This window comes from Lissotriton vulgaris, unplaced genomic scaffold (assembly GCF_964263255.1).
Source record: "Lissotriton vulgaris unplaced genomic scaffold, aLisVul1.2 SCAFFOLD_699, whole genome shotgun sequence".
Taxonomy (NCBI): Eukaryota; Metazoa; Chordata; class Amphibia; order Caudata; family Salamandridae; genus Lissotriton; species Lissotriton vulgaris.
In genome coordinates this window covers 398,704-423,099 of record NW_028240948.1, presented here as the reverse complement: position 1 = coordinate 423,099, position 24,396 = coordinate 398,704, and the positions used below count along the sequence as shown (strand labels likewise).

General features: G+C 49.6%; 1 protein-coding gene across 1 annotated transcript in view; it reads right to left on the bottom strand.

Annotated features, from left to right (window-relative positions):
• LOC147672473 (UDP-N-acetylglucosamine transferase subunit ALG13-like) overlaps positions 1–24,396 on the bottom strand; it is a gene marked incomplete at its 5' end in the record, with an annotated part of 438,517 nt that overhangs the window by 15,909 nt on the left and 398,212 nt on the right. The window lies entirely within an intron of this gene.

Sequence of the window (24,396 nt, the reverse complement as noted above, 5' to 3'; positions counted from 1 at the left end):
TGGGCTTAAATTCTTTTTCTTAATAATTCGAGACCAGCAATAGACTTTTTGTTCTTTATAAGGATGGCGCCGAAGGGAAGGGGCAACCTGAGGAACAAGGTTGGGGCAGCGGCTGAGACACCGGATGGGACCTCAATTAGCGGGGAGCAGAGCACTCCTGCCGATAGAATCAGCAATGATATTAAAACAAGAGGGGCTGTCTGCAAGTCGTCTATAGCTTGCGCTGATGTGAAAATGCAGCCTGGATCAGTAGCTGCTCCACAAATACAAGTGCAAGGGGGGCAAGGTGCACTAGGAGCTATACAGAGTCATTATAGAGATTCTGCAGCCCACCAGACTCGGGAGACACCTATCAAACTAAAAACAGTTGCAGCAATTTGCGATAAAAGGCGGGGTGCCAGGTCGAAAGAGAACTCAGAGCTGAGTCAGGAGTATACCGACAAAAATAACGTCGTGGGAGCTGGTAGAAAAGAGGGCTCGCCAGCGATAAAAGGGAATCCGGTTTCGACAGAGGCAATCACTCCGGCAATGGCTGTAGAAGATGCTACATCTCAGTCCGGTTCGAATAATGAACCATCTACTCTGGTATTGGATAAGGGGCTCGAATCCGAGACCAATGGAAAATTTTACTAAATGTCGGACTTAACGACCTTGTCTGACTAGGAACACAAATTGGATAGTGCCAACAATCTTGGGGACTGGGGGGGATCTCCCGGATGATGAAGGAGATGACCCTTAATAGTTTCTGTCCCAGGACACGGTGAAAAAAACAAAGGATATTAGTGAAGGAGTACAGCGTGATCGAGTACAGCCTTTAGCACAGATTAACCTGAATGAAGAGCTGGAAGAGGATTCAATCACGCTTGGCCTGATCTAGAAGACTTATGATGCACCGAAGTGAAACAAAAATTGAGGGACAGTGAACGCAAGGCGCTGTAAGGAAACTACAGAATACTGTGCGGCGGTTAATAAAAACATGTGCGGAAGTAACATCACGTGTGGTGGAAGTAGAGGAGAGAGTATCCTCTGCAGAAGATACCCTAGCGAAGCAACAAACTGCGGTAGAGTCCTTACAGAAATCAAAGGTCGACGTGGACTGAAAGCTCACGGAACCTAGAGAATAGAGCACGCCGTAATAATTTACGCGTATTAGGAATTGCAGAAACAAGAGAGGGGGCAGATACACGTAAGTTTGTAGTCCAGCTATTCAAGGAGGCATTTCCAGAACTGACTACATAGAACTGGGAAAAGGAAGTAATCCGTGCCCATAGGTTCCCGTTTGTGGCGCGACAGCGTGGGAGAGAAAGACAGGGTGACCAAAACTCATACCCAATGGCAATCTTAATTTGTTTGAATAATTGTTTGCTGCAAGAAGCTCTTTTTGATTTAGCAAGGCCGGGAAAAAAACAAATTGGTATGGGGTGTGAGTTTTTTGTTCGTCCGGACTTCTGCCCGACGACTGTCAATGAACGATGGCAAATGCGGAAATTATTTGCTCCTTTTCAAGGAATAGGAGCCCAGGTTTTTCTGCTCAATCCCTCCAAACTAAAGGTCATTATTAATGGTCAAACAAGGTTTTTTACATCTAGTAGGATGGCGCAGGACTACTTAAAAGGTCTGGAAAAAAATGCAAAAAAGTGTTAAAAAATGCTAAAAAAAGGTTATCTAGTATTGGATCTTGATATCGGGAACTTATAACCTGTTATTTTATGTAATGCGCTTGAAATATCGGGTGGAGGGTAGGGTTAATCACTGCTTTTGTTATCTATTGAAGTATCAATTAGTGTATCTCTCTTTACAAGGATATGTACTTTTCGATATATGTTTCACGATATAATTGGGTACTCTGCTCTCTTGGTAAAGTCAATCGCTCAGGAGACAATGATGTAAATTGTAATTGTTTCATATGCATAGGTAGAGTAGGAGAAACTTCTTTTCTTAGTCCATTTTTTTTATTTAGGGAAATGTATAGGTTGTGTTTCTCTGTTGCTATGCAATGTATAGTTTCTAGGGATTTTGGATCAAGGATTTGGTATCCAAAAGTAAGCTAATCCTGTCAAGAGGAGTAACAATTGGGTTTGAGAGTGGGGTAAGAGAGTGCCATATGAGTGATAGGGAATTTGATGGGGTGGGGGAACGGTTGTTGCACCTCAACATCGCTGAGGACTGTGTCCTTAAGCCTCATTCTGGGTGGTTGGGGAGGGAGGGGGCGTGGGGTGGGGGGGAGTTGTAGGGTGTGGCAAGGGGTGGGGGTGGGAGAGCGGGGAGGCTATAAAATCAAAAGAATATAAGACTCATTTTGCAGAATTGGCAGTACAGATTGTTCATAGAGCACAAGTTACTACTTGTGTAATGATATATCTGTAAGAGACATTAGTTAGTGATAGATTCCTTACCTTAGAATATCCCCAGGCGTCAGACTGGATCCGGAAAGTTTTGCGTAGCAGTACCCTTGCGCGCCGGTAGGCGTCGTCTGCGGCTCCGCGTCCGTCGTCGGCGCCGTGCTGACGTCGTCGGAATACTTAGATGCCGCCTCCGCGTGCTGACGTCAGTTCTTAGCCACAGCTTTTCCGCGCCAGAAGCGCAGAGCCATGACAAAAACCAACACTGGTGCCAAGAAACTAGGGCCCTGAAAGGGGATGTCCTTAACCCTAGATATCGGTTCGCAGAACGGGGAGGATGGGTGGGTCGGTAAGGAATCTATCACTAACTAATGTCTCTTACAGATATATCGTTACACAAGTAGTAACTTGTGCATCTGAAAGAGACACGTTAGTGATCGATTCCTTACCTTAGAATAGATACCCCAGCAATACCATCCCCGTGGTGGTGGGTCTGCGAACCAATAATCACACCAATAAGTCCTGGAGGACGGAACGGCCAAAGTAGCCGTCCTGGAGGACTTGACTGTACAGGCAGTAGTGTCTTGCAAACGTGTGCAGCGAGGCCCACGTAGCTCCCTGGCAAATGTCCTGCAAGGGCACACCTCGGCCCAAGGCAGTACTAGTGGCCATGGCTCGAGTGGAATGAGCCCTCAGCCCAACAGGGGGTTCCTTCTTAGCCAAGGAGTAACACGCCTGGATGCACAAGATAATCCACCGAGAGATGGTCCGTTTGTACACCGCTTTCTCTTTCTTAGCGCCTGCGTACCCAACAAAGAGTTGATCATCCACCCGGAACTGTTGTGTGCGATTCAAAGTCAAATGGCCTCAACTGTCGCCGCTCAATCTCCAAGCATGGAGGTGGAGACTGGACAGGTTCGGGTGGAGGACCGTCCCCTGCTGCTGCGACAGAAGGTCCTCCTGAAGAGGCAGACGAACCAGGGGATCGACTGACATACTGAGTAGCTCGGGATACCAGTACCTTCGTGCCCAGTCCGGAGCCACAAGGATGACTTGTGCCCGGTCGCGCTTGATCTTCTTCAGCACTCTGGGCAGAAGTGGTATAGGTGGAAAGGCGTACAACAGACCGCAGCTCCACTTGCGACGAAAAGCGTCTCCGAGCGAGTGCCGCCTTGGAAATTCCAAAGCGCAGAACTGATGACTTTGCGCGTTCACTTCGGTGGCGAATAGATCTAACCAAGGCTCTCCCCATCGCAGAAAGAGGCCTTGCGCCACGTCAGAGTTCAGACGCCATTCGTGATCCACCGAGCACCGACGGCTGAGTTCGTCCGCCCTGGCGTTCAGAGAACCGGCCAGGTGTTGAACCACCAGAGTCACGCCCTGATGTTCCAGCCATTGCCAGAGACGCCGAGCCTCCTGGCAAAGGGTCCACGGCCCCACTCTGCCCTGTTTGTTGCAGTACCACATGGCGGTGGTGTTGTCCGTGAACACCTGCACTGCACTCCTTCAGACAGACGGGAGGAATGCTTTCAGTGCCAGACGAATCGCCCGCAGCTCCAACAGATTGATATGGAGCCAGGACTCCGCCAGAGACCAGAGTCCTCTGATCTCCGCCTCTCCCAAGTGGCCTCCCCAGCCCTGGAGGGACGCGTCCGTCACAACTACGTGCTCCGGTTGGGGAAGTGAGAGGGATCTGCCGTTGACCCAACCGCGGTCCGTGAGCCACCACTGCAGCTGTCTCGCAGTGCCCTCCGAGATAAGGACATGGTCGGACAGGTTGCCCCGGTGCTGGGCCCACTGAAACTTCAGGTCCCACTGCAGAGCCCGCATCCGCCACCGTGCGTGATGCACCAGAAGGATGCGGGAGGCCATCAGCCCCAGAAGCCGCAGCGTCAGCCTGACCGAAACTCGGGATAACGGCCCGAAGATCGGAATCAGGGCCTGAATATCCCGAACCCGCTGTTCGGGCGGATAAACCAGAAACTGCGCCGAGTCGAGAACCGTTCCGATGAAGAGGAGCTTCTAAGAGGGACACAGGTGTGACTTCGGCACATTGATGGAAAACCCTAGCTGGTGCAGGAGATCCGCCGTAGTCTGGAGGTGGCTGACGACTGTCTGGGGCGAGCCCGCCTTCAACAACCAGTCGTCTAGGTAGGGGAAGACTGAGACCCCTAACCTGCCCAGATGAGCTGCGACCACCGTCCTCACCTTCGTGAACACCCGTGGGGCGCTGGTAAGGCCGAAGGGGAGCACGGTAAACTGAAAATGCTCGAGCCCTACCGTGAACCGCAGGTAACGCCGGCAGGACGGGGATGTGGAAATACGCGTCCTGCAAGTCCATCGCTACCATCCAGTCTCCTGGGTCTAGGGCAGCCAAGACCTGAGCCAGTGTCAGCATTTTGAACTTCTCCTTCCGGAGGAAGCCGTTGACGTTCCTCAGATCCAAGATAGGGCGTAGGCCACCTTTGCCCTTCTTGGGTACCAGGAAGTAGTGGGAGTAGCAACCACGACCTACTTCTGGCCCAGGAACGCGCTTGATGGCCCCCTACGCCAAGAGGGCCGAAACTTCCTCCTGCAGGAGCCGCAAATGATCCCCCAATACGCGGTGGAGTTGCGGTGGCATGGCTTGAGGGGTCGTCTCGAAGGGGAGGGAGTAGCCCCTTCGGACGATCTGCAGCACCCACCTGTCCGAAGTGACTGTGCGCCAGTGAGAGTGGTGATGGCGAACCCTGCCTCCCATTGGCGTCTCATGGGCCGAAAAGCACGGACTAGGAGGGTTTAGAGGCGGATGCTGCGGAGGCAGATGTGGACTGACTACGCTTGTTTCCCCGACCGCCTCCACGGCGGTTTCCACGGCCGTCGCCGTGCTGGACGACAGTTTGCGGCGAGTGGCTGGCAGCACGTGTGGGGACGCCCCTTCCTTGGCCCTGAAAGGAGTGAAAGGCACCCATTTGCTGGCGAGGGGCCGAGAGGCCCAAGGACTTGGCCGTAGCCCTGGAGTCCTTAAAGCGCTCAAGCGCGTGGTCTGCCTTGTCGCCAAAGAGGCGACGGCCATCGAACGGCATGTCCATGAGGGTGTTTTGGACGTCTGCCGAAAAATTGGCCAGGCGTGGCGTCGTACCGCCACCGCTCTGCCCAGCGAGTCAGTAGAATCCAGTCCACACCAGATTGAATAATTGGCTGCGTCCCGGCCCTCCACAAGGGCTTGGCCGAGTTTGGCCCGTACCTCCAACGGACACTCTGGCAGCACTTCCGCCACTGTTTCCCACAGAGAGTGGGTGTAACGCCCAAGAGGCATGCAGTGTTGGAAGACCGCAGTCCCAAGCTAAGGGACGAGAAGATCTTCTTACCATAGTTCTCGTACCTCTTGGACTCCCTGTCCGGCAGGGCCGTCGGGAAGGCGGTCTGGGAGTTAGGAGGCCTGGATGACCAGACTCTCGGGGTGGGGTGGGAGGACAGGAAACATGGGTCGCCCGGGGCCGGCGTCTGGCCACGTTCCTATCTACAGGCGAACCTGTAGTGGGCCTGGACCAAGTGCCCAAAAGAACGTCTGTCAAGGCCTCATTAAACGGCCGCAGAGGCTCCATGGAGCATGACTGCGGCCTAAGGACCTCAGTGAGGAGGTTAGTCCTCACGGCCGCGACGGGGAGCTCAAGGCCTTGGCAGCCCTCATCAACACCACACCATATGTAGCTCCCTCCTCCAAAGCCACGGTGGAGGAGAGACAAATCCAGTGTCTGGAGAGGTGTCCAGGCCACTGGCCTCCCCAAGGTCTCCTGTCCAGTCCATGTTAGACTGGCACTCTCTGGCCAGAGGGTCCTCAGATTCCTCCCAATCCTCCTCATCCCTCATCTCCTGAGATTCAGGGTCGTAATTGAATGAGGTCGGTTCATAGAAACTAAAATCTCCAAACGGCGTCGGGATCGGCGCCGATAGGCGTCGTCCCGACATCGGAACCGAATGAAAGGAGGCATCGGGGACGGCGCCACCCGAGGACGGCGCCGGAGGGGACACTACACGGACCGACGCCGGGGGGGTGGTCGTAAGGTCCACCAGTGACGATCCATCGCCCGAGGAAGGTCCAGCGGCGTCCTGTGGCGCCGGGCCCGAAGGCGCCGGGGCGGCTGTACCCTACGGCGCCGGGCCCGAGGGCACCGGCGGTGTCGGGATCGTGGGGCCCTGCGGCGCCGGGCCCGAAAGCGTCGGCGGCGTCAGGGCCGAAGCACATAACGGCGTCTGGGTCGAAGCCCCCGACCCACTAGGGCCCCCAGACGGGTTCGCTGGGCCCGAAGGCGCCGCGGAACCCGTCGGAGGAGAAAGGAAACGCTCAATCTCCTCCGGCGTCGCGTTCAGCCCAGGGACCGGGGGGTATGGGGCCGAACGCGGCGCCCACGACTCCCGAGGAGCCGCGTGGGCGGTGTCACCCGAACCCCCGGCAGCATCGTGCGAGCGTCTTTGGGGAGTCAGAAGAGCGATGATGTCTTTTTGACTTCTTATGCTTCTTACCTGACGACTTGGACCCGGAGGAGTGGTGCCTACTCCCGGAGCTGTGACGGCTCCGTCCCCGCGACCTGTCCCTCGACCTCCCGTGGGACCAGGACCAGGATCTCACACGGCGCGGGGCCGACTGCCAGAGTTCGAGTCGCCTGCGGGACCGCTCCCGCCTGGCCTTCCTCGAAAGGGCCCGACAGTCGGGGCAGGCTTCGTCGTCACGGTTGACGCCCAAACACGTCAGGCACAGGCGGTGGGGATCTGTGACCGACATGGTACGGTCGCACTCATCGCAATGCTTGAATCCGGGCATCCCTACAGGCATCGTCGGAGTCGTACAGACTTCGAATTGGATCAAAAGATCACTAAAAGTTAGTCAAAAAGTGACTAGGGAACTGCTCTTTCCAGATCTGCGCTGGCTGGCGCGGAAAAAAGAAGAACTGACGTCAGCACGCGGAGGCGGCGCCTAAGTACTCCGACAACGTCATCACGGCGCCCACGACGGACCCGCAGACGCCTACCGACGCGCAAAGGTACTGCTACGCAAAACTTTCCGGATCCAGTCTGACGCCTGGGGATATTCTAAGGTAAGGAATCTATCACTAACGTGTCTTTCAGATATGGTAGGTAGGTACTACGGTACATCACTTAGGCTGAGGAAAGCTTATTTATGCTTGATTTTTCTTTGTTTTGATGGGGCAGGATAAACTTGTTATAGGCACCTGGAATATTTGTGGCCTTAACGATGCCAAAAAGCGGGCTCTTTTCTCTAAAATTGTCAATTCTATGCGGGTAGATATACTTTGTATACAGGAGACACATTTACCAAGGGGGAAGCTGGAGTGCTTAAGGCTGCCTGGGTTCAAGGTTTTAGTTTGTTCTAAACAGACATCTATGATTAGAGGGGTCCTTATATTCATGAAGCGTGGCGTAGGTCTATGTAAAAGGACATTGGGGGATAGAATGGGTAGGTGGGCCATAGCGGAATTGTGTATAGGCGGCAAATTGTTAACAATCTGTAATGTATATGGGTCGAAAGCTGATCCTGATGTGTTCAAATATTTAGATGTTGAATTGGCAGCCTGGCCTAGTCCACTTCTTCTCTGTGGAGATATGAATATCAATATTTTAAGTGATTTTGATCTTGCCAGCGCTCATAATTATGTGGGGAGAAAGCCAAAAGTATTCAAAGCTCTTCAGGTTCTTCTTCAGGAGCATGGTCTTGTAGATTTATGGTTTCTGCATAATAAAACAGAGGATGGATTTTTGTTCTATTCTATACCTCATAAGAAAAATGTTAGGTTAGATTATGTTTTTTTGTCAAAACAGGTGGCAGCTCCCACTGTTTTTCTCGGTTTACCACGGCTCCTTTCTGACTATAATCCATTGATTGCTGAATGTCCTTGGCCACGTATTAGGAAACCACCTAGGGACTGGACGTTTGAAAGGAAGCTACTATTTGAAGAGGGGTACTGCTTACACATTAAAAAATGGGTCGCTCAATTTCTGAATATTAATAGGGGGTCAGCCACAGACCAAGTGGTTTGGGACACGATGAAAGCTGGACTACGGGGCGAGACTAAAAGCTTCTCCTCTTATAGGTGGAATTTAGAACAAGAGCAGATGCGCATTGGGGTTAAAGAGCTTAGGGAGGCAGAAATTGAACTAACTTTAAATATTAAGGATGGAAATGATATAGTGCCCTGCCAACAAAAGGTAGCGATTCTTAAAGCCCGGCTGTTGGAGTCTTTTGGTCAGGACCTAGCGTCGAAGTATTTACAATATCGGACAGAGATGTTTGAGTTTGGGGAGAACTCTGGCAGAGTCCTTGCCAAAAGACTCCGCCAGCGAAGTATTCAGAGTCAGGTTGTAAAAATCCAAGACGAACGCAGAATAAAACAGGATACTCAGGAAAAGGTTAACCAAGTGTTTCTGGATTTTTACTCTTCTTTATATCGAGAAGATACTTCTGGGCTTAATACAGAGAGGGCAGCGGAAGACTTTTTGGCAGATGTTGAGACCGCTGTTATTTCTCCCGAACAGGCTGAATTTCCGGCCACCCCGATTTAACGGGATGAGGTCGAGCACACTGTAAAATCTGTGGCTAATGGTAAGGCTAGTGGCCCAGATGCAGTCCCATTAAAATTTTATAAGGTTTTTTTGTAGCTGAAATTGGGCAGTTTTTCCTTAAGGTATTAAGAGCAGCCCAGAGGAGTATAGTGTCGGAATTATGGCAAAATGCAGCCATAGGGTTGTTTAAAAAAAAAAAAGGGCAAACCTGAGTTGTTACCATCCTCATTTAGGCCGATCTCTCTAATCAACAGCGACTCGAAAATTTACTCAAAAATAATGGCAGGCCGACTCGTGCAGGTGATCACTCTGCTGGTCTCTGTACATCAGCATGGATTCATACCGGGCCGGGACACAGCTGATCATGTCAGACGTTCCATTGCATTACTGGACTGGGCCCATGCTACAAACTCTCCCCTCGGGTTGATCCTGTTGGACGCCGAGAAGGCGTTCGACAGGGTCTCCTGGGGGTTCTTGTGGGCAGTCCTGAAGTGGAAGAGATTTCCAAAAGAATTTATACAGGCGATCTGTGTGATGTATTTCTCTCCAAGAGCGCAACTTCGTATTTCTGGACAGCAGACAAGTTTTTTTTCCCATCACTAGAGGCACGCGACAGGGGTGTCCCTGTTCACCCCTGCTGTTTGCCCTGTATATAGACCCCTTTCTTTCTAAAATCGAGGCTAATCAGAGTATAGTACCGATAAGAGCTGGCAATACGTCGTATAATCTGTTAGCGTATGCAGATGATATAGTCGTTATAACATCAGACGTCCCATCTGCGTTTAGGGAACTCAAGGAATTAGCAGGGCACTTCGGGGCAGTATCTGGCTATAAGCTCAATGTCTCAAAGACCCAGGTGGTCCAGACACCTGGTATGGTAATTTCTGATGCCCCAGTTGTTCCCGAATCCACGTATTTAGGGGTGTGTATAATCTCCGCAGTGGATAGCATTCCGGATCTAAATATCCTACCGGTGATAGATGAAGTAAACACTAAATTAGAGCGACTTGATAGCCTGCATCTATCTTTATATGGACGTTGCAGTGTCATTAAAATGTTAGTCCTTCCTAAGTTTTTATACCCGTTTAGGACCATCCCTCTTTTGTTTTCCCAAACAAGTTTGACAAAGGCAGATAGGGTTTGTTACAGGTTTTTGTGGGGTTATAGGTGCACACGTCGGGCAGCTAAATGGATGCGTCTTCCCCGTGATCGAGGGGGCTAGTCGGTTCCCAGTTTCGTTATGTACTATTGGGCAGCAATGTTACAAGCAATGGGCGTGTTGCTATGTGGAGATAAAGCGAATGTACCAATATGTAATCGTCCTACTATTTTTGAGATCGGGCTGGGGTCTGCTACAAAGGGTATTTTACTTGAGGTCCTCGAACCTAGCTATTACAAGAGATCTCGCTTTAAAGTTTTGATCGCTGCATGCACTATCTGGCGGTTGATCAGGAGGAAATTAGCTATTCCAAATATGAATCTATATACGCCTTTTAAAGCCACTCGAATGTTTCCTAGTGTCTTTCAGGATTACGTTATGCACAGTTGGCAAAGCAAAGGTGTCTATGGGCTGGGTGATATGGTGGAGGACGGAGTAGTTTTACCCTATAGTGATATTAGGAATAAAATCCAGTTATCTCCACGCGACTTTTTTAAGTACTTACAGATTCAAAGCTTTATCCAAAAATACTTGAAGAAAACACCTGGTATGCTGGAGAAAGTACCAATTATTGAATTGATCAAGAAGAGAAGTAGAATAGGAATGCTGTATCAATATATAGTTTCAACTCTTCCGGATGATCTGACAGTTCAAAGCGCTAAGTGGGAATTGAAATTAGGAAGGTATGCTATTGATTTAACTTCGGAGTTAGAACTTGCCAGTCAGGTTATTGTGTCGGGCTCACTCAAGACCCAAAGTTGTATGGCAATGTTGAATTTATATTACATGCCCGCTAAGATTGCAAAGTGGGGTGCCATAAAGGGTAATGCCTGTGCACGATGTGGGCTGCTGGCAGCTGATATAATACATATGTTTCATTCCTGCCCGACCCTATGTGGGTTTCTTGATGATATTGAGCGCTTTATTAATGTCACACTTAAGATTAGATGTATATTGACTCCGGCACTTGTGATATTTGGGGTAGAGGTTGGAAACAAACTAGTAGGCAGTAACTCCTTATATGAATCAGCCCTTATATTTATTGCTATGTCGCAGGTCCGTTTGCGCATAACATCTCAGTGGCTCTCTCCGCAAGCTCCAACTTTTGTGCAGTGGCGAGCAAGATTGTTAGCTATACATCAGCTAGAATTTTCCGTCTTTTCATGTAGAAGGAGGAGGAGGCGGCAATTAGCAACCAGGATGTGGGCGCCGGTGGCGGAATGGGTTGGATAAAGGAATAGCAATTTTCTGGCCGCATTATCGTTTTCTATCCCTCCTTTTCTGCTCTGCCTTCTTTATTTTCAATCTCTAGGAATGTTTTGCTGTACCGCTTGCCTAACTTGTTTAATGACTTTCTTTTTTATTCTGTATTAATAACCAATTCTGCTGTGTAAGTAGGAATTTGTATTGCTAAATGTTTGGTCTCAATAAATAAAAATAAAAAAATAATAAAAAGAAAAAAAGAACCAAACTTCAAAACATAGAAGACACGCTTCGTGACTTGGAAAGAGACTATGCGACTAGGTCGGAGGCGGGAATGCTGGCTCGGATGCAGGAACGGATCAAGGAATATGATGAGCTTGCTGACACAGAGGTGAAATATCTGTCCCGTAGGCACACCGCGAAAAGGTATGGGGAGGCAGGTAGACCGGGGCGCACGCTGGCGTTTAAAATTAGGGAGAGGATTGACAATCCCCGGGTGGATAGAATAGTGGATGACCAGGGAGATGAACACCATACTCCCGAGGATATCGCGAGACAGTTCTACGTTTTTTACAAGGAGTTATATACAACACATGGCACGGAATTGGAACTAGAATTTGAGGAATTCCTGGAGAATATAGCCTGTGCTTGGCTCTCTGATGTGCACAGTACCTGTTTACCTATAGATGAGCAAGATATCAAGTTGGCAATTGCGTCAATGTCCAATGGTAAGGCAACTGGCCCAGATGGGCTTACAGTAGAATTTTATAAGAAATATGCTGATCTCCTCGCGCCCCATCTATTGGAAATGTATGCGGAGGCGTAGGACGCAGAGTCGCTGCCTCCATCATTAAGAAAAGCACTGATTACTTTGCTTAAGAAAGATAAACCGCCAGACATAAGTGAATCTTACCGCCCGCTATCTCTAATCAATATAGACGCCAAGATTTTGGTGAAAATATTGGCAACTAGATTACAGCCTTTATTACAGGGGCTGGTGCTGCCGGATCAATCGGGATTCACTCCTGAGAGATCTACCTCCCATAACCTCAGTACAATTCTTTCCATGTTTCATATACTAGAGCCGGGTCTTGAGGCGGCGGCAGTGCTGTTGGACGCTACCAAAGCATTTGGTATCGACATATGTTTCTGGTTCTGAGGCGCATAGGCTTTCCACCCCTCTTTATACAATGGATAATAGTACTCTATACACACCAATGGCGAGAATACGTGTTGGGGGCTAACATCTGAGGTGGTGTGCATTGAGAGGGGCACCCAACACGCATGCCCTTTATCACCACTGCGATTTGCGATTGTACTGGAGCCCCTGGCTTGTGTCATCCGTCAACGGCACAGGGAGGCTGCACTTCTTTTTAATTATAGGCCGGTGGCGATATCATTATATGCGGATGACCTGGTGCTCTTCGTTCGCGAGCCAAATAGGTACTTGGCGCAGCTCCTTCGTGAATATGTTCGTTTGGTTATTTGTCAGGCCTCCACATAAACTGATACAAGTCGTATATAATTCCATTAACAACGGCTACTGCTCAACCCAGCTTGGAGTTCCAGTTGATGTGGACAACAGATCCGGTTAAATATCTGGGTGTGTGGATACACCGTGATCCGAGCGTGGTCATTAGGGAGAATTACGGTAGGGCATATTCGAAGCTGGAAAGCCTGGATGACATATGGATTTCATTGCCGCTCTCATTGGCGGACTGCATCGTACTCGTCAAGATGCTAGTGTAGCCTAGATTCCTTTATCTTTTTATGAATATACCGATAGTGCTCACGATGGAGTTTTTTAAGCTTCTTCAAAGTCAATTGACTCGGTTGGTGTCGGGGGGGCAATTGGTTGGCGCAGAAACTGCCAATATATGCACCGCACATGTACCTAGACCACCACATCGCAATGTCAGTCACACAAGAAGCCCCCTCAATGAGATTGTTGCGTGATGCTGGTCTTTCACATATGCAAGATATCTATCCGAATGGTTCATTTATAACATAAGAGGCCCTATAATATGTCAGCAACCAGTCGCTTCTCTTCCGCTTTGCTTTGCATAGATTGCGGCATGCGGCCAAGGTACACTATAGTACGTTCCCACAGGAACCTCCCACGATGCTGTCCCTGCAATTTGTATTAACTACTCCCACTAATAAAAGATTGATTTCGAAGCTTTATAAGTTGATTAAAGATGAAAACAGTGGAGGTGGTGGACAGGAGTTTGGACAGATGGAATGAATGCTTGCAGGGTCCCATTTCGGAAGAGAATTGGAAGCATATATGCGGCTTGACCGGGAAACTTGGTATGAATGGTAATCTTCGGATTATACATTTTAAATATGTGCACCAGATATACTACACTCCAGCACGTCTGCATAAATACGGGGTGCGTGAGACTGCATGCTGTGAGCGGTGTGGACATGCTGATGCAGACTTCATGCATCTGGTGTGGAACTGTCAGAAAGTGGCTGAATTCTGGGACGCAGTGGTGCGTAGTCTGACAGAGATGGTAAATGCGGACATACCGTGCACTCCTCTTATATGTCTAATCTGCTGTGTGCCGCATGTCGAAGGAGTGATTGGCGTTTTTGTGCGACTAGCGTTATTAGCAGCTCGGAGGGTGGCGATTACATGGGGTGGTAGACATCGACCACTATTTCAGTCATGGATAACAGATATGGTATATTGTCGAGACAATCTCAATACATATGCAGAGGAGCTACCGATGTCCTCGAGGCCAAGAGATATCTGGGAACCGTTACGACAATATCTACTTCATAGTTCTGGATAGTATACTGACCTACATAGGAAGCTCAGAGGAGCAGGTTGCATAATGGGAATTGCTGACGGGAACATTTAGATATGCTTTGCTCAACCCAGTGAAGCACAGTGACATGTGTTTTTTGGTGATAATTGCTTTGTTTCTTCTTTCCTTTTTGATCTTGGTTGAGTTATGATTATTTTATGGTTCAAATGTGATGTGTTGGTTTGTTTGCACATGATGAACAACGTTTTGGGATTGGGGTGCCTATCTATGATTTTGGAATACCTGATATGTGATTAAACTAGAGATGGCATATGCATCATTTTTTTTTAATTTCTTTTAATTTAGTCTGTAATTTGTTTATTCTTATTGTATATTATCTGTTATATTTGGAAACCAATAAAAAAAAAGGCTGCGCAAGGGGAGGGTCCCCTAACCGCTAAGAAACAACATAGTGAAGGGGTGGACACGGACGCGTTTGAAGCAACCCTTTTTAGCACCAGTGTCGGCCCTGGTGCTGGCGGCCTCCCAGGATGAAACCCACCCCACCCCCCCCACCCCCAGTAATGCCACTCCCAATCCACATGACACGGGGACTTCCCTGGGTATACCGATGAGGAGGCATGTCCTTATAGACCTTGGCTTCCACCCCACTCCCAGTTCCGATATGCTGGACCCGGACGACATTGTCTGCCCTAGGTCTACAGACTGGGTTTCGGCGGACAAGGTGGCAAAGTACTTGGCTTGCCCTTATGTTCTGCCGAGTAGCTTATAAAAGAGCTGATCATTGACCATCTCAGATACGGTCAATGTAGAAATGGAGGCCTCTCTTGGGATTTAAGCGTTTGAGTCTCTCCTCTTTCCAGTGGTGATCGAGGCAAAGAAAATCGAAAGAGTGAAAGGTTTTTACTACTTATGTCAATCAATCACGGCATTTATATAGCGCACTACTCACCCGGAGGGTCTCAAGGCGCTGGAGGAGGAGGGGTCCGCTACTGCTCGAACAGCCAGGTCTTGAGCTGCTTCCTGAAGGCGAGGTGGTCCTGGGTCAGGCGGAGGTGGTTCGGGAGGGAGTTCCAAGTCTTGGCGGCCAGGTAGGAGAAGGACCTTCCTCCTGTGGTGGCTCTTCGGATGCGAGGGCGTGGCCGGTCGATCGAAGTTGGCGTGTGGGAGCGTGGAAGTTGAGGCGGCTGTTGAGGTATCCTGGGCCTTGGTTGTGTAGGGCCTTGTGTGCGTGGGTGAGGAGACGGAAGGTGATTCTCTTGTTGACCGGGAGCCAGTGCAGATCTCTCAGGTGTCCGGAGATGTGGCTGCCACGGGGGATGTCCGGGATGAGTCGTGCTGAGGCGTTCTGGATCCGTTGGAGTCTCTTCTGGAGTTTGGCGGTGGTTCCGGCGTAGAGGCACTGGTCAGGAACACAGGTTGAGTGCACTACACCAGTTTGTCTGGAAAAAGATGCGAGGCAGTTGGACTGAAAGTGCCTGCAGGTCTCTTTCCCAACAACTTGACATTACTGCAACCAAAAAGATAATTTTTTAGGAACAAAAGGAGTAGTGGTCAAATGTGCACTGGCTGAAGAGGGTTACATATCAAAAAAGCGAGAACCAGATTCAAGTCCTTCAGTGACATCACAAAAAAGCCTTGGCGTGAACATATCCAGTAAGTCTTTAGGAAACCTCATCACCACAGTTGGATGTTAGAAGGAAGGTTGATCTGGAAACCATAAAAAAGCTGAAAGAGCCAACAAATACCTTTCAACGGTGCCCAGCAGAAGTCCTTGTTGCTGGGCCAAAAACAAAGCAATCAACAAAATGTCTGACAACTTGCTGCATCAAGCCACTAACTTGTACCAGCACATGGCATATAGGGATAGATTCATCAACACAAATTGCAATCGCAATAGTTATGAAACAGCTATTGCGATCGCAATTCCATGAACCGCAATTCATGAAATGAAAAACAACCAAATTGCGAAATCGCTAAATAAATTTTGCGACTTCGCAAATAACATCGCAGAATCAAGGTGGAACCCCCTTTGCGATTCTGAAATAGCGAATTACCACTGATTCTGCGAATTCATTTGCGAAGTCGCAAAAAAAAAATCGCAAACCAAATGCATGAAAAATTGCAATTAGCGAAAAAGCTCAAAATCTCAAACTGCGAGGCGCAATTTAAGGAGAACTCAAACCAGGTGGTAACCATAAAGTTCACAAATAAAAATTTTAAAAAAATCTAACTAGATACAGGTGCGGGGCTGAACAAACACACTTAAGGAGACACAGTAGGAGCATGAGGACATTCACAATGCCAGGACTCTACATTGTGGTAAGGCGGTGAAGGCGGCTGAAGCCCGGAACAGAAGCAGGATCCAGGAGCGCATTTTCCGGCAGCGTATCACACTCCTGGGCCAGACTGAGGAGGAAATCTACTCGAAGTACAGGCTGAATGGGGCAATGATTACCAAGCTCATCCGGGACCTTGACCTCCCTGATGCAGCACCCAACAAGGAGGACCAATGCTGTGCCCACCCATTTCCAGGTCTTGTGCCGCCTGCACCTCCTGGCCTCCGGAAGCTTACAGGGGATAGTTGCAGCTGCAGGGGGGATCTCCCAGAGCACACTGTCTAAGGAGTTTCCTGGACGCCATGCTGACCCGGATACACCATTACATTGCATTCCCAACCACCTAACAGGACTTGCATCAAACAAAGCTACAATTTTACAACAGTGCGCAATTCCCCCATGTAATTGGATGCATTGACTGTACCCACATCCACATCTGCCCACCCGCTAAGACGGAATACATGTACCGGAACCGCAAGTCCTACCACTCACTGAACATCCAGATGGTCTGCAGCGCAAAGACAATCATCACATCCTTCATATTCTGGCACAGAACCATATGGTGACATAGTGCCACAATACCCGGGGAACACGCATGATTCCTTCATATTCCGGCACAGCGGCATGCACACACGCCTGGCCAGGGGTGACTTTGGCGAAGGACACCTCCTAGGTAAGTACACATGCCCACAAACAGTACGTCAAGACCATGTAGCTGCGCATAACAGGCACTGATCCTCTGCTCCTTTCATTCAGGTGACAGCGCCTACGGCTTCCGTGAGTACCTTCCTCACCCCATACCTCAACCCTGCCACACCACAGCAACGGCGTTACAATGCTGCACACATTCGCACTAGAAATTGCACTGAACGGACATTTGGGCTGTTAAAGAGCCGATTCCGTATCCTACATAAGACTGGTGGGGCCCTCAAATACCAGCCTGAGGTGTGCTGCCGCATCGTGGCCGTGTGTGCCATACTCCACAATATTGCTATCAAGCGGAGGATACCTGTGGAGATCTCCGGCAGGGAGTCGGAAGGGGACAACCGGCCACCTGCACATGTGCATCATGCACGCTGGGAGAATCCTGCAGAAGGACACAGGCGCCGCAACCAAATCACAATGAACTATTTCTAGTGCACCCATACCCCTCACACAACACTGCACTCATGCATGACAAATGTAATAATGACATGAGTCGGATTTACGTGTGACATAAATTCTTGTTATTTTCACAATAATGTGTCTTTAATTTATTTTTTTGCACAATACATTACAACTGTATTTCCTCATACAGCCCCATGATAGTGAAGCAGGCGTGCTCGTCTTATCAGCATGGCCCTGCTGCTAGAGTACATAGAGTCACTGGCGCCTCCAGCCGGAAGCACCCACTCGCCTCTTCACGTCCTCCAAGCCAGTATTAGCCTGTGATGCTGCAGTGGGCCTGGTGCTGCGGCGGCCTGCGGTTACCACCGGCGAGGACAGGCTGCTGTGACTTGATGTGCCCTCACTGGCATCCCCCCCCCCCCCCCACTTGCTTGGCCATGGCCACACGCCTTCTGATTCTGGACAGCTGTTGTGACCTGTTCCAAGGCCCTGGCGACGTCCTGGCAGCATTGTACCATCTGAATTTGCATCGCTAGGGAGCGGCGTGAAAGTTGGGAGGTCGCATTACCAATCAGATGCTTGGATCTTGTGTATGCTGACAGGCGGGTCAGCAGGTGGCGGCGGCGGGTGATGTCCTGCTGTGACACCATGATCTGGCTGTTCTCCCGGACAGCAGACGTCAGCACCTGCACGCTTTCCGTGAGCTGGCTCACGTTTCCCGCTGTCTTAAAAAGCTGCAGCTGCTTGGCTACCAAGTGCCGTGCCTGCTTTTGGTGGATAGCAAGCATCCAGCATTCTATGCCCAGCCCAGGATCTCGGATATGTTCCCCCCTGCCAGAGCCTGTTGACACATTACGTTGCGCTGCTGCCTCATCAGTCCACTGGACTGCGATCGCACAGTGGCTGTGAGCCGTGTCTGCCTCCTAGGTGGTGGTGGTGGTGGTGTGGCCTGTTCCACTGCCATGGGTGTCACATGGGGTGGTTGCTGTCCTCCTGTGGCTGCAGGGGTGGCCCTGTCCATATGGGGAGGTGGTGGTACTAGTGCTGGTGGTTGTGATGGTCCAGGTCGTGGGGCAGGATAGCCCTCTCCCTCGGTGTCTTCAGGGTTCTTCTCAATCTGGAGTGCCTCGCTGTCTGTGCTGGGTTGTTCAGACACACCTGTGACGTAAATGGGTGCATGATTAATGATATGTATCTTGCACATGGGATGTTGCAACATGCATGCAGGCTTGCATTCCCTGACTGGCTTTAGGGATATGTTTCACTTGACAGGTCTGGCTGTGTGTGGCTATCCGGGAAATATTGTCACACTACAGGTCCCACAATGCAATATGGCATTTCAGGTGTGCATGGCCTGCATTTCTGGGGTTATCAAAATGCAAGCTGTGGAGTCATGGGCATTGTTAGGGGACGGGGTCGAAGTTGCATGGCACTTACCGTGGGATTGTTGAGTGGGTCGGGAGGTGTCCAGTCGGGTGACCCCCGCGCAGGCTGCAGGGTTGAGTGTGCCCTCCACCAAGTCTTTGAGTAGAGTGTTGGGCGCAACTGTGGGGTCTCCTCCTCTGGTGGCATGTTGCTCCCCTAGCCTCTCAGCAATTCGTTCTTTGGCACAAACTCTGAGGTCGTACCACCTCTTTTTAAGCTCATCAATGGAGCGCTGGGTCACTCCAACCGAGTTCACCTTGGCCCGGATGCGCAGCCAAATGCGCCTCTTGTCGGCTTTAGGCACCCTCCAGAATTCCTTGCCAAACAGCCTGTCATGGTCCTTGGATACTCGCCCCAATTAGGTACTCCAATTCCTGTTCCAAAAATTAAATTTTTCGCTTTCTGCCAGGTACACTGCTTCCTGCTGCTTCCTGGGGCATTCTATTTTGGTGTGTGTGTCCTGTTGTGGTGCTGCAGGATGTGTCTTGTGGAGCTCTGGGCTGTGCTTCTTCCACTCTCAGGCTCTGTGTTCTGAATGAGTGAGGGAACTGCCTACTTCCTGTTTGTGATGTCATCATTGTGCTCGAAATGAGACTTCCCGTTTTTGCGATCTCGGTAATTGCGAGTTTGCAATTTGAACATGGAAAATTGGCGATTCTGCGATTTTTGTGCGATTCGCTTGTTTTTCCGCTTTTCTTGATGCATCCCATTCTGCGAATTCTAAATTGCGATTCGGTATTTTTCGCAATTTAAAATGCGTAGAATCTGGGCTTGATGCATCTGGGGGATAGTGGCTTTGTGGAAAGGCACCTAACTTTCAGGATAAAAACAACAACCTGGGGTGACAGATCAAATGAAATCAAAAGCTGCTGTTCATGGAGGAACAGGTTGCGCAGACCCAGGTGCAAGACCTTTCCCTGTAGCTAAGCAACAGCTTGATGGGGATGAAAAATCACGCCCAGGACTTGCGGGTGCCAAACTCTGGACCTAATCTAGTTGCCACTAAAATCTTAGGTCCAGTTGTTCCAGATCTTTCACAGAACTGGAGCCAGTAGCGGAAAGGAATACAGGACTCCCAAGCACATACATAGGCAGAATGTGTCAGACAGCCTTCATAGGGACTTCAGCCCCACAAAAGTGTTCACATTCTCGCTAGTGGCAAAGAGATAGAACCAGGGTTCTTCCCATTGCTGAAGGAAACCCAGCACCACCTCCAGATGTAACTGCTACTTGTTGACCAGCAGGACGCAGAAGACAAACCGACCCAGATGCCTCAAAGTCATTATCACGGAGATCCAGGACTTCCGGCGAAGCATCAGAACCATAGCTCAAATGTCCTGGACTCCACGCTTCTTTTGGAAAGATGCAAAATTGTAATGTATCCAGGATAGCTTCAATAATCAGGAACATCTGCTAAGGAATTGGGTACATTGACTGAGAACACTAATAGTATGTTCGCGGTTGCCCAGCTCTGGTCTAGGACTTCCTGGTTCAAGCCTGCTTTCAACAGACAGTTGTAAAGGTACTGGAAGGCTAGAACCTTCAACCTCCGTAGGTGTACTATAACCTCCACCATCACCTTTGTGGACACCCAAAAGCCAATGGTGAGGCAACAATGGGGCACTAAAAACTGGAAATGGTCCTGGAGTACTATGATCCACAGATGGTGCCTGTGGGCCTTTAGGACAGGGATATAGAAATACAGGTCATGCAGTTCCAACACTCCAACTCAGGCACAAGGGCAGACAGAACCTGGGATAACATTAGCTCCTTGAATTTATCCTGCTGCAGGAAGGTGTTGGGAGGGCAGAGATCTAAAACATATCAGAGCATCCCGTCCTTTTTTAGGAAAAGGAAGTAGCAGGAATAACACCCAGTTCCTTCTTCAAGGCTGAGACCATCTCTATGGCCACTTTGGACAAAAGGTTCTTGACTTCCTGCTGCAAAAGGGACATGTGGTACTCAGTGAGCTGCACTGATGTAGGTGAAGAATAAGTTACTTATCTTCAGTAACAATGTATTTGTAAGAGACATATGTAGTTAAAGATTCCTTACCTTAGAATTAACCCCAGGCGTAAGACTGGATCCGGATATTTTTTTGCCGTAGCAGTACCCCTGCGCGTCGGCATGTGGCGTCGGTCGACTCCACATCCATCGTCAGCGTGGTCGCCGGGATGACGTTGCTGTGTCTACTTAGAATGCCGCCCCTGCACACTGATGTCAGTTCCGACACTACTTTTCACGCCAGAAGCGCAGAGCCATGCAAAACACAGACCACTGGTGCACAAAACTTGGGCCCAGGAAGAGAGTACCTATCCCTAGAAGTCAGTTCGCAGAACAGGGAGGTTGGGTGGGGTGGTAAGGAATCTATGTCTCTTACAGATACATCATTACCAAAGGTAAGTAACTTGTTCATCTGAAAGAGACTGTAGTTAGAGATTCCTTACCTTATAATAGATACCCCAGCAATACCAACCCCGGTGGTGGGTCTGCAAACTAAGTTCACACCAGGAAGTCCTAGAGAACAGAACAGCCAAAGGAGCTGCATCTCTGGATTAGACTGTCCAGGCAGTAACGTTTAGTGAACATGTGCAGGGATGCCCACGTGGCTGACTGGCAGATGTCAACCAGCAGCACTCCACGTCCCAAAGCAGTAGTGGCTGTCGTTGTCCTGGTAGAGTGGGGGCGCAGTCTTACTGGATGTTCCTTTTTTGCCAAAGAACAACATCTTGATGCATAGGACAACCAATTGAGAGATGGTATGTTTGTGCACGGCCCAACCTTTTTTGACGCCCACATAACCCACGAAGAGTTGATCGTCCACCGAGAATTCTTCAGCGCTGTCAAGGTAGAGGGACAGCACCAATTTGGCGTCCAGGCGGTGGAGTCTCTCCTCTTTGAAAGGTTGCAGAGGCAATAAGAAGGTGGGCAATGTGATGGTCTGAACTATGTGGAAAGATGTAACCAGTTTGGGCAGAAAAAAGGGCCTATTTCGAAGGACCACTTTGTGCGGACTAACAGTAAGAAAGGGAGGCTTGGAAGACAAAGCCTGAAACTCAACCACCCTGCGAGCAGAGGTGATAACAAGCAGGAAAATAGTCTTTCAAAAAAGACGAAGAGGACAATTATGTAGTGGCTCAAAGGGAGCACACACATGATAAGTAAGTACAAGTTTCAAGTCCAACTGGGCTATTACGAAAGGAGGAGGAGGAAAGAGACCAGTAATGCCCTTCAGAAATCTGGGTACAATAGGGGACTTGAAAAGAGAAGGCTGATCAAGAAGGCGAAGAAAGGCCGAAATGGCCAAAAGATAGCCATTAAGGGTACCCAGAGCAGAGCCCTGCTGGGCCAAAGCGAGAATTAGGAGGAGAACCTCTGAAGGAGGGGCAGAAAGGTAATCCACAGCCTTTACTGTGTACCATGACACAAATTTGCTCCATGTACAGGTGTATACCGATTTAGTGGAGGGAGCCCTGGCTGCCAAGATGACATTACAGACTTCGGGAGGAAGGTCAAAAGCGGTCAACTGTTGCCGCTTAATCTCCACGCAAAGAGGTGGAGGACCGTCCCCTGCTGCTGCGTCAGAAGGTCCTCTCGAAGAGGCAGTCTGATCGTAGGATCGATGGCCATGCTCAAGAGGTCATGGTACCAGAGTATTCATGCCCAGTCCAGAGCCACAATAATGACTTGGGTCCAGCCACACTTGATCTTCTTCAGTATTCTCGGTAGAAGTGGCACAGGCGGAATGGCGTGCAGGAGGTAGAAATTCCACTCGCCACTAAAGGAGACCTTGCACCACCTCCGAGTGAAGACGCCATTCGTGATCCATCATGCACCAGCGGCTGAGTTAGTCTGCTCTGACATTCAGGGAACCTGCCAGGGATATGCCCTGATGTTCTAGCCATGTCCAAAGGCGAAGGGCCGTGAACACCTGCACTACTCTTCCTTTGACAGAAGGAAGGAATGCCTTCAGAGCAAGACCTCTGCCCTACGCCTCTCCCATGTGGCCGCCCCATCACAGGATTGACGCACCTGTCACCACTATGAACTCTGGTTGGGGAAGGGAGAGAGATCTGCCGTTGACCCAATCCTGGTTCGTGAGCCACCACTGCAACAGACATGCAGTCCCCTCGGAGATCTCAATGCCATCAGAAAGATTCCCCTGATGCTGCACCCACTGAAAATTCAGGTACCACTGCAGAACCCGCATATGCCATCTGGCATGATCCACCAGCAGGATGAAGGCGGCCCATAAGGCCCAGCAGCCTCCGGGTCATTCCCACCAAAATCCGGGATAGTGACTGAAACATCGGTATCATAGCCTGAATATCCCAGACTCGCTGCTGGGGTGGTTAGACCTGAAACTGCTCTGTATTCAGAACTGCTACGCTGAAACAAAGCTTCTGAGAGGTAATCAGGTGATACTTTGGTATGTTGACAGAGAACCCCACTGAATGAAGGAGGTCTGCCGTAGTCTGGAGGTGGGAGACGATAGCCTGGGGAAAGCCCGCCTTCAACATCCAGTCCTCGGGAATAGTGAAAGACTGTAATCCCATATCTGCTCAAGAGGCACAGACTGAACCAAGGGCAAACCTTCCGGCTGAAGTATGACTGAAGTTCCTTGTAGATCCTTAGGGCACAAAGGCGCCACCAGAGCTAGCTTGAAGTGGGCAGAAAATGCCCAGCATGGTGTCCATAAAGACAATGTCGACAATGAATCCAGAAAGTTAGGGTGTATTTGGACAAGACTATGAATACACTCCTCAGGAGTTGAGGAGCGAGTCCAGGCGGCACGGTGATGTTCTTTCACCTTCTTTGGAGATTGAGAATGGCAGGAATGGCTTGATTCACACTTGGATTCTTGTGTTTCTTCTTTGAATTACCCAAGGACTTCAACTACGAAGAAGCTATGCCTCGGGATTGACTTCTGGACCAGGACCTTCCTTTCGACTTCAGTCCTGGAAATTTGTGTTGTTTTGAAATGTAGACCTTTGCTTCATGATATTGTACGGCCTTCGGGGGCTGTTGTCACAGGTCCTAGAGCTGTGTTCTTAATCAAAGCCCCAGAGGCATACCTGGTAGGGGATCTGTCACAGATTGGTGTCTCAATTTTTAATAGTCCCTACAAGGTTTAAACACTGTTTTAGGATAGTACATTTCCAGTACACAGTAGTGAAAAGATTAGAAAAATATCACTATATATGTAAGGAATAAAGCTTCAGATTTGTGCATAAAGGCACTGAAAGAAAGGAATGAACATCAGCAAATATAGGCAGAACCTAGTTTCGACTCAATTTGCCACTTTCAGAGCAGAGTGACATCAACACAGAACCATATGGCGCCACCTACCGGCATACAAGAGTACATTTTTTGTGTGTTTTCCAGATCCAGTTTGATGGCTGGGGAATACGCACAAATTGAGAGATCGGAGATTAGAAGCATACATCAGAATAAACATATAACACAATGGATTGATACAGGGTACT